General features: G+C 44.1%; 1 long non-coding RNA gene across 1 annotated transcript in view; it reads right to left on the bottom strand.

The window, feature by feature from the left end:
- Positions 1 to 1006: 1006 nt before the first annotated feature.
- The window catches only part of LOC122173675 (uncharacterized), a 196246-nt gene continuing 183660 nt past the window's right edge, over positions 1007 to 13592 (bottom strand). The window contains exon 3 of the long non-coding RNA XR_010588984.1: positions 1007 to 1791. This is a non-coding gene — a long non-coding RNA (uncharacterized LOC122173675). The remainder of the gene's footprint in view (positions 1792 to 13592) is intronic.

Raw genomic sequence — 13592 nt, 5'->3', positions numbered from 1 at the left:
GGGACTCTTCCGGGTTCCCTCCAGCTCCATCTTCCATGGACTACATACAAGATACTACAGCCCCAGGCCTAATTTCTCTGGGGGGGCAAGACAGGGACATTGTGACCCCCCCTAATTCCTGCCCCCCATATCAAACTCCTCTCCCAGGCCACCCAGTCTCCCTTCCCCCACTCCACCAAGAGCAGACCCAGTATCACAGGCCCAGGCTGCCTCCCCTGGGCGTAGTGCCAGCGTAGCAGCTGCACCCCACCTCTGGTTGGAAGGGGGAAGTTTGTACCCGCACTGTTCTTGGGGTCACGAACTGGCCCTGTGTGTGGTAGATCGGCAAGTGCTAGCACCCCCAATAGCAGGTCACATACATCCTCTATTGCAGAGCCCCTAACAGAACTCAGATCTCTCGGCTCTCAGGCCAGCTCAGGACCATTCTTCCCCCTCTCTCTCTCCGCCATGTAGGCGAATGCAGTAGGCATGGATGCAATGCTCATCCAGAGGAGAATATCACTCTTCGGTGATATACTCCCAGCTGTGTTAGTAGGTGATCGCTCGAAGAAGAGACACTCGCAGCTAGAATAATCTAATAGCTAGAGATGTGCTGAGTGTGTTCCCAAAAACAAACAGAAAAACTCCCTGGGCCTCGTGCTCCAGAAGCGCTTAGAGGCCCACCGAGATTTTACTAACAGCTGTGCCTTTTGTTAAACTGCATAAACTGCCAACGTGGTTTTTACAGCTTTCCTAGAGCTACAATTCCTGAAAGCAGTGCTTACTTCAGGGACACAAGTGCCCAGGGCATCCGTGGCCAATGGATATGGTGATGGCAGCTTCTCTGCTAATAAGTTAAAGCTCATCTTTGTCCTTCGACATGAAAGATGAACGGTATCTTTTATTAAGCTATTTAAGCACATTCCTGCTAGAGCTCACGCTTTCACACTGTGTCTTGTGAGGGCATTCGGAATGAACGCTAGCTGGCTCCAGGCACCCAGGGGCTGTATTTTTTTTAATTGGGGGGGGGGGGGGGGTCCTACAGAATTTAAGCTAGCTCCAGACACAATAAATTCAGCCAACCCACCTCTAATGGACCGCATTATTAAAAACATTATTTCACTTTTTTGCATGACAAAGAACATGAGTAATCATTTTGATAACAGTTCTATTCATGATTAACAATAGAAATGCAGTATGCAAATCTGTTCAGACAATCTTTTGGGCAGACTAGAGCTTAGAAATGTTCTAGTAAATAGGACTCCTAAAGGTAGGGGACAGAGAGCTTGAAAAAAAATCCCAGGTTTTAATTAGTTGGCAAACCTATTCAAATAGTTTACTAAATATTTAATATTGCCACAACTTTTTTGTTGAATATTTTTTCCAGGTCACATAAAAGGAAATTGATCATGATTATGATGATTATTTGTCATCATGATTTATTACGTGTATTGCAGTAGAATCTAGGAGCCTCAATCATGGACCAGGACCCCATGGTGCTAGGTGCTGTACAAAACACAAGACAGTCCTTGCCAACAATTCTTTGTGTTTCATAAAGACCCTTGAACCTGATACTTGCCCCTGAACAGCCCTGTCCACAACCCACTTCTGTCCATAATGAAGACTATACAGCCATTTCACGGCTCACTCCAGTAAATTTGGTGGTAGGCCTGGACATACGCCAGAATCTGCAATGATGGTGACTTCTTCCTGTCAATGCATGAAAATCAGGTCCTTGCCGTGCTTTTTGTCCTCTGCCAGGCAGTGTTCCATAGTGCTGTCCAGGAATTGTTGTTGGTAAGACCAAAGAGCCTAGGAGGGGGTGGACAGAGAGGAAACAGCCGAGTGGTTAGGGAACTAGCTTGGAACTCAGGAGATCCAGGTTCACAGATATATTCCTAGGCCAGAAGGGGCCACTGTGGTCACATAGTCTGACCCCGTAGAACACAGGCCATAAGACTGCCCCACAACAATTCCAAGAGCCAATTTTGATTTAAAAATGGTCAGGGATAAAGAATCCACCATGCCCACTGGTAAATTGTTCCTATGGTTAATTACTCTCACGGTTAAAAAGTTACACCATATTTCCAGCCTGAATTTGTCTAGCTTCAACTTCCAGCCTTCGGACCATGTTAGACCTTTTGCTGCTTGATGGAAGAGTCTATTAAATGTGTGTTCCCTGTGTGAATACTTATAGATTGTAACCAAGTCACCACTTCTCTTTGTTAAGCTAAATAGATTGAGCTTCTTGAGTCTACCACTATAAGGCAAGTTGTCCAATGCTTTTATCATTCTTGTGGCTCTTCTCTGAACCATCTCCAATTTTTCAATAACCTTTCTGAACGGTGGGCACCAGAACTGGACACAGCATTTCAGCAGCATTCATCTCAGTGCTGAATACAGAGGTGAAATAACCCTTGTACTCCTACTTCAGATTCCACCTGTTTACACACCCAAGGATCACATTCACCCTTTTCACCATAAAAGGCTCAGCTCCCTGCTCAGTCACAGATTTCTAGTGTGACCTGGGACTAGTCAGTCTCTCTGTGCCTTAATTCCCTACTGCTAAAATAGGGGAAACAGTACAACCCTACCTCACGAGGACATTGTGCGGTAATAAGATTATACAGTATTGGCAATAAATACTGTATCTACAGAGCTGCTTTGAGTGACTTCCTTTCTGAGAGAGTCCACACTGTTCACCAGCCCAAGGGCTTGCTCAGCAGGGTACCTCACCATGAGCACATGATCCCAATGCACCACGTTCTGTGTTGGCTGCCTATTACTTTCCAGGTGGAACGTAAAGGTATTGGCTTTAACCTGGCAGTATAAAACCTGAAATGGCTGGAGACTTGCCCACTCTTCTGTGCCACAGCTGTGGTCAGCAGAGGTATTCAGGCTGGAGGGACCACGTTAGAAGTAACAGGTCTGTGTGTGGGAAGAGTAGAATATTTATCCGTTTGGGGCTGACCTATTTTGGCTACGGCAGTGAGGACTGCTGGATATGTTTAGATGACGTATTATCAAAAAGTCCTGGAGAGGTGCTTTTTTAGAAGGGATGTAAATCCAAGTAAATAAAATGGTATATTCAATGTCATTCAAATGAGATACGGTGTAAATCCCTCACCCAGTCTGGACTGTAAATATACATTATACCACAATCATCGCTGTCCCAGGTACTCACATGCCCCCTAGCACCTCTCAGTAGGAATGTCCCCTCAGTGGCTAGAGCACTCGGGGAGGTGGGAAACCCCTGTTCTAATGCTTTCTCCCCCTCCGGCAGAGGGAGGAATTAAACCCGGGCCACCCACATCCCAGGCTAGTGCTCTAATCACTGGGCTAAAAGTTCCAAGGTCAGCAGCATCACCACTTCCTCCTCCTCCTCCAGATGTTGTGTGTGGTGTGAGGCAGGCACCTAACTCAGTCTCACAAGAAACGCCCTGGGCATCTAAGCTGCCTGGCTCCAGGAGAGGGGCTCCTGGTTGTGGATCACTAGCAAAGATAGGTGCCTATCTTCGTGGAGGGGCGGGGCTTATGATATACTCCTCTCATCAACATCTCCCATGGGCTAACACCTCCCTGCCTAGGGTGCTGGCTTTTGTGTACCGCTCTAAGGGGCTCTCTGCCCCCATTCGTTGTATAGGGAGGCCAGGTACCTAACTTAGGCTTCCTGCGTCAGTGGTGTCCCTGTGATTTCCCAGGCACCCAAAAGTTAGATGTGGCAAAGCCCAGCAACACAAACAGCTATGTGCCATTGTGAATCCAGGCCCATGGGACTTGCCCAGGTTCATACAAGATGTTTGTGATAGTGCAGGACTTGACCCCAGACCTCTCAGAGCCCTCAGCCATTGGACCATCCTTCCTGTAACAAACCCAGCATTACACTGTAGGACCAGGTTTGCAAGAGCTCAGCAAGCAATGAACTGAGTAATATTGAAAATCTGACCTTAGCTGTCAATGGGAACAACTGGCTGATGAGAATTCTTGAAAATCTGGCCTTTGTTCAGGTGCCTCAAAGGAAGTTGGAGCTTTTTTTTCTTTTGAGACTCTGGCGCTAACTGGTTACTTTCATCCACTGTATTATGTTATGCTTTCGTGTTAACTTTCATCTCCATAATATAATATTCCATCAACAGGAAACTAACCTCCACACCTGCTATTTACGATTCTCCATGGTTGCAAGAACTGTACAAGATGACACCGTTTTAAGTAAGAGTGGCTTGGAACACTGGCAAATTTTAGATCTTCACTCTCTGGTGACAACATGATGACTTTTTAACTGACTATAAAACAAATAGGTTTAACATTAGCTTGGTGTGAATTCCTCAGTCTAGGAATATAACTACAAGAAGTTGTGGTCTTCATAAGTGGATAATTGATTAGTAGAATGAGCCAATGATAATACAGTGAAACAGAGTGCACTGGGATTTAAGGATTTCAAATAAGACTGTCAAAAATATGTAATAATATTGTCAGATCAATTTGCTGTCGAGCACAGGTGTGATGTGATAAAATTTCAGAGTGTTTAGCAGATTACATTCTAGAAACAGTAATTTAGGAGTAACAAATTACAATACATCAAACTTTAAAATCTGAAAGCATGCACTGTAATAGATATAGAATGTGACTGAAGAGAACGAGCAAATTTAAGCAATATTCTTGAGTTGAGAAAAAACAAGTGTAACTGCTTTTGAAAGATGATGATCAAAGTCTAGTTAAGTACTGAATCAATAAGACTACCAAGGTTATAGGGAAAAGATGACTTTGAATATTGTGCTCTCCACACTTCTACTAAGTGTTCCAGGAGTGGCAATAATCTAAGGTCATAGCAGGATATGTAGGGATGTGTGTTTACAAAAATGTCCTCCAAATGAGAGAGAGTGGCATAAGTAGAACTGGTCAGGAATTTTTCATCCAGTTTTCCATTGGTAAGTGCCATTTCAAGTGAAACCAAAATTCATGAAATCATATTTAGATAAAATGTTGTTTAGAAGAAAATGGGAAAAATGTCAGAACAGCCTGTTTTGACATTTTCAAAACAAAAATGTAGATTTTTCATTTCAAAATGACTGTTTCAAAATTAATTTTTTTTTTAAATTAAAAGGGTCAAATGAAACATTTCCAATTCATCGAAGCAATGTGTTTCAATTGAACCCAATGAATTATTTGTTTGTTATCTTGCTGCAAGGCAATAGGCTTCCAAATAAAAATTCAACGTCTCCAAGGATAGCTTCAGCTCCTCTTTCCGATTTGCCAACAGATTGGGGTTGGGGTGGGGGGCATCAGATGGTGATGGCTGTTCCTAGCCTGAATAGCGTGGGAAGCGGGAGCATTCTCTTGGTCAGTGGCTCTGAAAGTCTCAAGATTTTTCAAAAGTCACCAATGATTTTGGGTGCCTCCATTGTTGGATGCCCAACATGATGCATTTTCAAAAGGGCCTGATTTTCAGATGGCAGGAGCTCCGAACTTTCTGAAAATCAGGAGGCCCCTTAAAGCGGTCTCAAGTTGGGAACAAAAAATAAAATAAATAAATAAAAAAGCACCAATAAATAAATTAATTGTATTATATTATACACTTCTACCTCAATAGAATGCTGTCCTCGGGAGCCAAAAAATCTTACCGCGTTATAGGTGAAACTGTGTTATATCGAATTTGCTTTGATCCGCCGGAGTGCGCAGCCCCGCCCCGTGGAGTGCTGCTTTACCGCGTTATATCCGAATTCGCGTTATATCAGGGTAGAGGTGTATTATATTATATTATATTATATTCATTCACTGCTCACTTCTGGATTCTTGTTTCACCTTGTCCTGTTAGCTGGAGTCAGCAATGCAGACCCACAGCCACAGAGCATGTGAGAGTGGCACAACTTTTCCAAACCACCTGCCCAGGCCAGATGTTCTTGGTCTGAAATCAGAGTTTTCCTTCTGCTAAGCAGACTGCCTGCCACAGCTGATGGGCCCCACCTGCCTGATAGAGGCACAGAAAGGGGAAGTGACTTGCCCAAGGTAACCCATGAATCCGTTTTAGAGCCATGAGCAGAACCCACATCTCCTGAGTCTCCCTCCTGCACCACCTTCACTGAACATGCTGCTTCCCTCTACTAGCCCCAAGGTTCATGTTCTTTGCCGTCCAATTTCCAGCTGAACTCAAGCTGCTGCCAAAATGAATCTAGAACTGATTGGCTTAAAAATGACTTAACAGGTCTTGAAGAAAATGGGTCAAACACCTATAAATACTTGCCGAGTGGCAGAAAGCCAGAGTTAATTTGTGCAAGCCTCTTTGGAGATACTTACGTTTAAAAACAACCCTTTTCTGTTCTGAGTCCAAGCAAATCAAACCATCATTCCCAACTAACAGACTCAAGCCAGCATCAGGAAGTTGGTTTGAGAGAAGCACTTTGTAGATATTAATTAAAAAACTGCATGCTTTTATGTCGGGTCAAAATCCTATGTGAATTCACAGACAAACCAGGAACGATCTTCGGGAGCCATAGCAACTTGCCAGTGTAGTCACAGGCATTGCAAAGACTCTACACCACTCTCAGGGCAAAGACAAAAGTTTTGGTCCCAAATAAGAACAGAGCAGCCGAAGATATCACCTTCAGTCAGAGGGAAGACTTACTATTTACAATAGAATCTAGCTTTATAGGCTGCTTTTCATACTAATAGTATCTCCCAAGGCACTTTAAAAAAAAGAGTTAGATGCTGGACTTGGAGTAAAATGACTTTGCAAGTGAGCATATCAGCATCTCTTTTAAATCGGAGAAAGTTGCCCAGTGCAAGGTTACCATCGGCGCTTTTAAATAGCATGGTAGGATCCAATGACTTCTTCTGGGAGATACACCAGATCCAGGGAGAGGGGACCTTGAGTTAATGTTTTATACACATGATGGCACCTCTTTCAGCATGGCACCCCTTAGTTTGGTCCATGCTCTGCAAGGTAGAGTTACCCAAGCATACCACACATTCCATCCAAAGGCCCTCCCCCACCCCTGAAAAGGTTAGCGTGCCATTGATACTCTTATTTCCACTCCTTAGAAGGATGGCATCTTTAACATGCTGAAATTCACACCTGTACCAAGAGACAAGACAGGACAGATGTATCACTTAAGGTCTAGAGAATATAGATTTCAGCCACAATACACAACTTACCTAGCAGGGCACTATAGTGAAATTACTAGTGTAACAACGGGAATCAGAAGCCACATTCTTCTGGACCAGATGAGAAAATGCTATAAGCGGAGTTCTCTCGATTATTGTATTGGTTGTCAGTCAAGTCCAGTACAGAGTAGGTCAAAAAAATAGTGCTGGTTGTTTCATCCTGTGAGATCATGTCTGACATTGCCTTAGAGGCAAGGGAGCAAAACAATGATTGATAACATCAATCGCAGCAGGCAGAGATCAAGTAACATAATAAAAGAAAGTTCGTCTACATCAGTTGGAAGAAGCAGGTCATTAGCTATCTTTATCAAACTCGAGTGGTGTATAGTGAACCAGATTACAAAAATAAATAACCGCTCCTAAATGTCTCTGATCACTGCCATTTTTTCCTAACTGACTTAACTTTGAATATATTTGTTACTGGGCATTCATGACTGCAGCACCTCTCCCCTTCCCGACTGCACATCCCTTTGACAATCGTAGCAATTACTTACACAGAAAAGTAATGGGGGGGGGGGATTTCATGGATTTTAGCAATTTATCACCTTTCAGTGCAATTTAGCACCTGGAATCAAGGAACGAGCAGCATGTGACCTGCAGTGCTCCACAGGCCACCAAAAATGGATTATAGTTAGGGGACCATTCACTGGTTGAAAATCGAAGGAATATTTTTCCGTACAATGAGAGCAGGTGCTATAGATTCAGCCAGCTAATGCCCCACAGATATCTACTCGGGTTCAGAAGCAACATACCATTCCTTCTATTGTGTTGTGCATCTTTTTACGCAGCGAGGGAGACAGAGAATTTCACTTTTCTCCTGTGGCGTCGAATCTCTTCTCCCAGCAATCCTTTGCTTCAGTTTTTCCCTTTCAAATGTGGGTCACAAGCAGTTTTGCTGACTTCACTTTTTGCTGCAGCGTATTTTACTCAGCTGCAGAGTCTGTGGGCATCGCTCCTGTGTCCCTCTCTGTTCAGCTTGGGGTTGGAATTGTTCCACAAAGAGGTGCAGATTACCCAATGTCTGTCAGGATTTCGATGGAAAATGCACTGTCAGTTCGGATTTCTCACATCACCATCTCAAATGGGCAGAAAAGGACAACTAAACTGGCAATCAGTTCCCAACAAGAGAAGGTCAAAAGAGACTCTGCCTCGTGTGAAGAACTGTCAGCTATTATGACAACACCATAATAGCTCGAGCTAGCCGAGCAGGACATTTAATGTGCAGGTTGGGAGAGCATCACCTACCGAGTTCAGCCCTGGGGGGTTCAGTCTGATGATGAAACTCACCCCAATGCAGACAGCTCACACAGGAACCTATATACCAATTAAGCTCTGTGTTAATGGTTCACCTTAAGTGGCTCATAGGACCCTATGTGAACTCTGTTCACCTAGGTGAATTTCACCCTAATTATTTTTATACGGCATACTGCAGAACATGCACATAATGATGGGTGGTTAGCAGAGATTGAAACCAGGATCTTGATCTAAAAGCAGGAGCATCTACTGTATGAGCCAATGTTAGTGCTCCCATAGCAAATGTATAAACCTTGTCACGTGGATGCTCCCATCTCGGGGACAGAGCCACGCACTGTTAATGTGGGTTACACATACAGCATTATATTAGCTGTCTGGAATCCACCTTCCAGCAGATCCCTGCCCGGATGATAGGAAAGATTTGCAGCTGCTTCACTTTAGCATTGAAAAGAGGGTTTATTCCAAGGGCTGAGCCATACCAGTGCCTCAGATACTGAAAGCTTTAAAACTCATCATTAATGAGCAACACATGTGCTATTTGTAGCTATCAAAAATATAAACCTAAAACTAAAGCAATTCCTTCCATAAGAACCGACTCCCATAAAAAGAACAAACAATTATTGTGAGTCCACCTATAAGCACCAGCGCAGACAACTATGGGAGTTAGTTTATAGCTTAATTGAGGTTAGATATTGAGGGATAAGACAGAGCAGCAGCAGAAAAAGCACATTTGAAACTTTTCTACAAAAACACTGACAGGGAAAAATTCACCCCGTGCAAAGGCCCAGCAAATGGCATAGACGCTATTTAAGATTGCTGAAAAGATTCTAAGTGCAACAATAAATACCAGAATGGGAACTTAAGAGCCAGGCTAATCTGACAATGGTTGTATTTCCAGTTTACATGATTACAGATTCAGAATGGAAGTGTCACCCTTGTTCAAAGCACCACTCTCAGATTCTCTGTCTGCAGGGGAGAGAGGCTGGAGATATTGCAGACAATTTTAATTCAGCCATTGAGCAAAAAAGTGTTGATATTCATCTGTTTGGCAGGGGGAAGGATTAAAACCCCCATACCTTCCTTGCCCCTGGCTAGAAAGCATCATATCAAAGAGAATGGCTACAAATTACTTACTTTGCCTGTTTACTGAACACAAGATTATGCAGTCCCCCATGTCATACAAAACAGCAAATGTTAGCAAGCTTAGTGTTGTCACAAACTTTATCATGCATTAAAACTCAATATTTGAACCCCTCTCTGCACCCAGAAGGTGAATTGATATTGAACTGAAGCCTTCTACAGCTACGAAATAAACCCTTAAAACCAGCAGTAAATGGAAAAACACAGTGCCTGTGGTCGATTGTGTTGTTTTCAGTTCACTAGATTCTGCCTGTGGACCTCCTCCAGCAGCACATGCACACCAGGCAAGGTGCTGTACTAACATAAGCCAATAACTTTTAGGAAATGGAAAGCGGAGTCTGTTGAATAGATGTTTCCAATTCCCTACATCACCATCGGAATCTGTTTGAGTCACTCGGCAGATTTTCCAACAGCTCCTCAGACTCCAGTTGATTTCAGACCCATTTGGTAACGTCAATGCAACGTCAGGGCATAATGATTCATTATTTTTCACAGCTAAGGGCATGTGAATATAATTGTAGTTTTGAAAATTATGAGCACTTCTTTGCATTTTAACATGGGGAAGTACAGTTATGCGAATCTAACAATTCAGAAAATTATCAGCTACTAAAGCGACCCTCTTTTGCTTTTCCCTTTTCCAAACACACTCCCACACCCCTGCAGGGAGTTTTGACTTATGCTGCCAAGGCTTGAGATTCTTCCACTCGTCTTATTTCTAAATGCTACAGAAAAAATTGCAGTTGAAGAATAATTAGCTAATCATTTATGTTGATCAAATGAGCTCAGTGCAAAATAAGTCATCTAAAGAACTCTGTCTTAGCTGTGACCAGAGCACGGTCACCAGTGCAGAGAAGATTACACAGTAGAGCCACAAAGAGCTTTTCTGAATCATTCTTACGGAACTGCCCATTGCACCTAGCAATTACCAACCGACAGTTCTCTTCACACCCGAGGGACCTTGGTGCTGCTGCAGTGGCACCTGTGGGCCATAAAGCTGGCCAACGCCATGGGGGAAATCGGCCAGCTCTAGTTCACTCCTCTTGGCCACCTCATGCCAGCATAACAGCATGCCCAGGGGAGAGCCAGAGTGTGCTACACTCAAGCAATCCAGTGGGTATAATGGCCTCTTGGGCCTGAGAGAAAGGATGATTACGGCACTAGTCATAGAACCAGTTCAATTCTCTGTTCCACCACAAGCTTCCTAAAGACTGGGATTGTTCAGCGTGGAAAAGAGAGATGACTAAGCCAAGATGGTCAGGGAGGCAACCCCATGCTCTGGGTATCCCTAAGCTCAGAGTACCAGATGTTGGGACTGGACGGCGGGGGATGGATCACTCGATGATTGCCTGTTCTGTTCATTCCCTCTGAAGCATCATGCACTGGCCACTGTGAGAAGACAGGATACAAGGCTGGATGGACCACTGGCTTGACCCGCTATGGCCGTGCTTGTGTTCCTGTGGGACAGCGAACCGTGGCCACCTGGAGCTGCGGGTGGTCATGCAAATGTAAACAAATTGTCTGGCGGCCCGCCAGCGGATTACCCTGATGCATGCAGCCTGAGGGCCACAGATTACCTACCACTGTTCTAGCATCAGGACTCTACACTTTGGTTCTCTTTGTTAGGCCGGGTGGGCATGGGAAATACGCAGCCACGTAATCTCGTAGACACACTGTGTTCATATTGGGTCATTAGATATTTATTATGAGGAATGAAAAAAAATGTAAAGAAATGAGGACTACTGTATGCAACACTGACTTTTCAAATGCTAGTGATGACAAAAGGTTAAAAAAAGTTAACTGACTGTTGGTTTTTTGTTTTAAAACCACAAAGCATTAGCTTACTGATTATACATAATTTGTCTGGCCTGCAAAAATCGCTTGGTATCTGAATCAATGTAAAGAACATTGTTTGCAAAAACACATGAACAGTGTGAAATTCATGAATTATGCATCTATCTATAGCATATGACGACAAGCAAAATTTGATCTCAAGACCAAATTTCCTAATTCGTCGGATCCAGTCAGACCAATACTCCTTATGCAAAAAATAAATTAGATTCATTGGATTAATAAATAGAGCGTGAAGCAGAAATGTGGCCTGACTCTATGCAGAACCACAAGGCCCCTATCAGACTGCACGGAAGTCAATGGAGCCCCACCAACGCCATTTTAAAAGCAGGACCGCCCATGGATTTTGCACTTTTGATTATCACGAGGGAGGATCTGCTGCCTGATTTCATATTTTGGCAAATGTCCTCTTCATATTCCCCACCTAAAATCTGTCTTCACAACAAAATAATTCCTTCCTTCTTACTATTGTAAGAGGATAAATGCTATTGGCAGCACATTCCAAATACAGATTTTGCAGCAGGTGGTTTTACTCAGGTAAAATAAGTATTTGCTGATCTTATCAATAAATTCAAGTATTTGGGGATTGCAAAAACGAGGCATTAGCGAACAGGATTTTCCTCTGATTTGGCTGTGATGTGTGTTAAAAAACACAAAAGATGTCCCAAACTTGAAAGATTTGAGAAGAATTACCCATCTGGTCTGATAATAGGTTTGGATGCATTCTAGCAGAGTTTACAATTCTCTTGCTGAGTGTACACAGTTAGGTAGGCGAGGAGTTTCTGAACAGAAATAGGAATGGCACAAGTAAACACACTTCGCCAGATCCTCAGTCCCTGCTCTGGCCTCGCTGCACCACTCCCACAATGCAAAGGGGCTGGAAATTTGCCCTGCACTGGGCAGCTGAGAATTTCCTCAATAGGGGCGTACTGAGACTCCTTGGCTGGCATAGATCCAACATGGCTGACTAGGCCATCTTCTCCTAGCCCTTTTGGTGCAGGTGTGGTGTCAAAAGGGGAGGCAGCATGATCGGTCATGCTCACTGACTTTAGTGGAAGCTGGTGGCACACCCATCAGATAGCATCAATAGTCCATGAACACTGACTATTCGCTAACACTTCTGTGCCTTGTAAAAGCTGCAATCATGATAGGTGACTGGGGGAGTAAGGGAGAGGCGGGCACCTGGTGAGGGCATTCAGCCAGGGAGCTGGATGTGCCCAGGAGTGAGCAGAGGAGGTCTGGGTGTATAGAAAGGGGAGCTGGGGGTACCTAGCCAGGTCTTGTCTAACCTTACACGAGTGGGCAGGTTTGTACTAGAGGAGGAGCAGGCTGAAGGCCAGGTAATATTTTATCTGAACTGAGAGTCAGCCATTGCTAGTGGAAATTTGACCTCTTCTTTCCCCTCCAGCCTATTAGAGTGGGATGTTCTTGCCCCCACTTCTCGGATTCCCTTTCTGCCTTTTGTTTTGTGACGCTTTAGAGGTTTTTAAACTAGATGGTTACGTGAACCAATGCCCCACTCCAGCTCTCACAAGCCTTGAGCTGTTGCAGAGGGGTCTGCCGCAGAGCCCGCCGGCTGGCCAGGCAATGCCTGTCCTGCTTTCAGTGGTCTCTGGAGGGAGACGATAAGGACAGCACCGAAGATAACAAATGGGATCCAAACTGGAGAAGAACTAATGCAGCAGCTGGTTTGCTCACCCTCTTCTAGATGTCAGCTGCCTCCACTGCTTTGCTGGTCCAAAACATTATTCATTCTTTGATGGAAAAACAAAATACCAAAAGCCCTTGAGAGAGCTCTAGGCACCCTACCAATCAGCGTTACAAGTAACAAAACAAATACAAAAATCACCCAGTAACCCAATAAAATAAGAAAAATTAATGTACTAGGCAGTAAACATAACAGTAAAATTCCCATCTCACTCCATCCAAAGCCTATCACATAGACAGCTTCAGCAGCGTGTCCTGAAAGCAAATTCAGGTTGTTTCGGGAGGAGGCGGGCAAGAGGCAAGAGGTGTCAAATTTAAGTGTCCCGGTTGCTCACTAGTGTGGTACAGGGAAAGGGGTGGTCCCTGTGGGTGCACAAGAGCTAGAAGAGGGGCCACTTGTCCCCGCACTTGTGCTCTAGGCATCCTAGACACAAACGTATCCTGGGTGCAGCAGTACAAATCAATTGATGGCTTTGACCTGTAACACTAACACCTCAGACACC

The sequence above is a fragment of the Chrysemys picta genome, chromosome 7 (assembly GCF_011386835.1).
Source record: "Chrysemys picta bellii isolate R12L10 chromosome 7, ASM1138683v2, whole genome shotgun sequence".
Classification (NCBI taxonomy): Eukaryota; Metazoa; Chordata; order Testudines; family Emydidae; genus Chrysemys; species Chrysemys picta.
The sequence above is the reverse complement of the archived record's forward strand: the minus strand, read 5'-3'. Positions and strand labels throughout refer to the sequence as shown.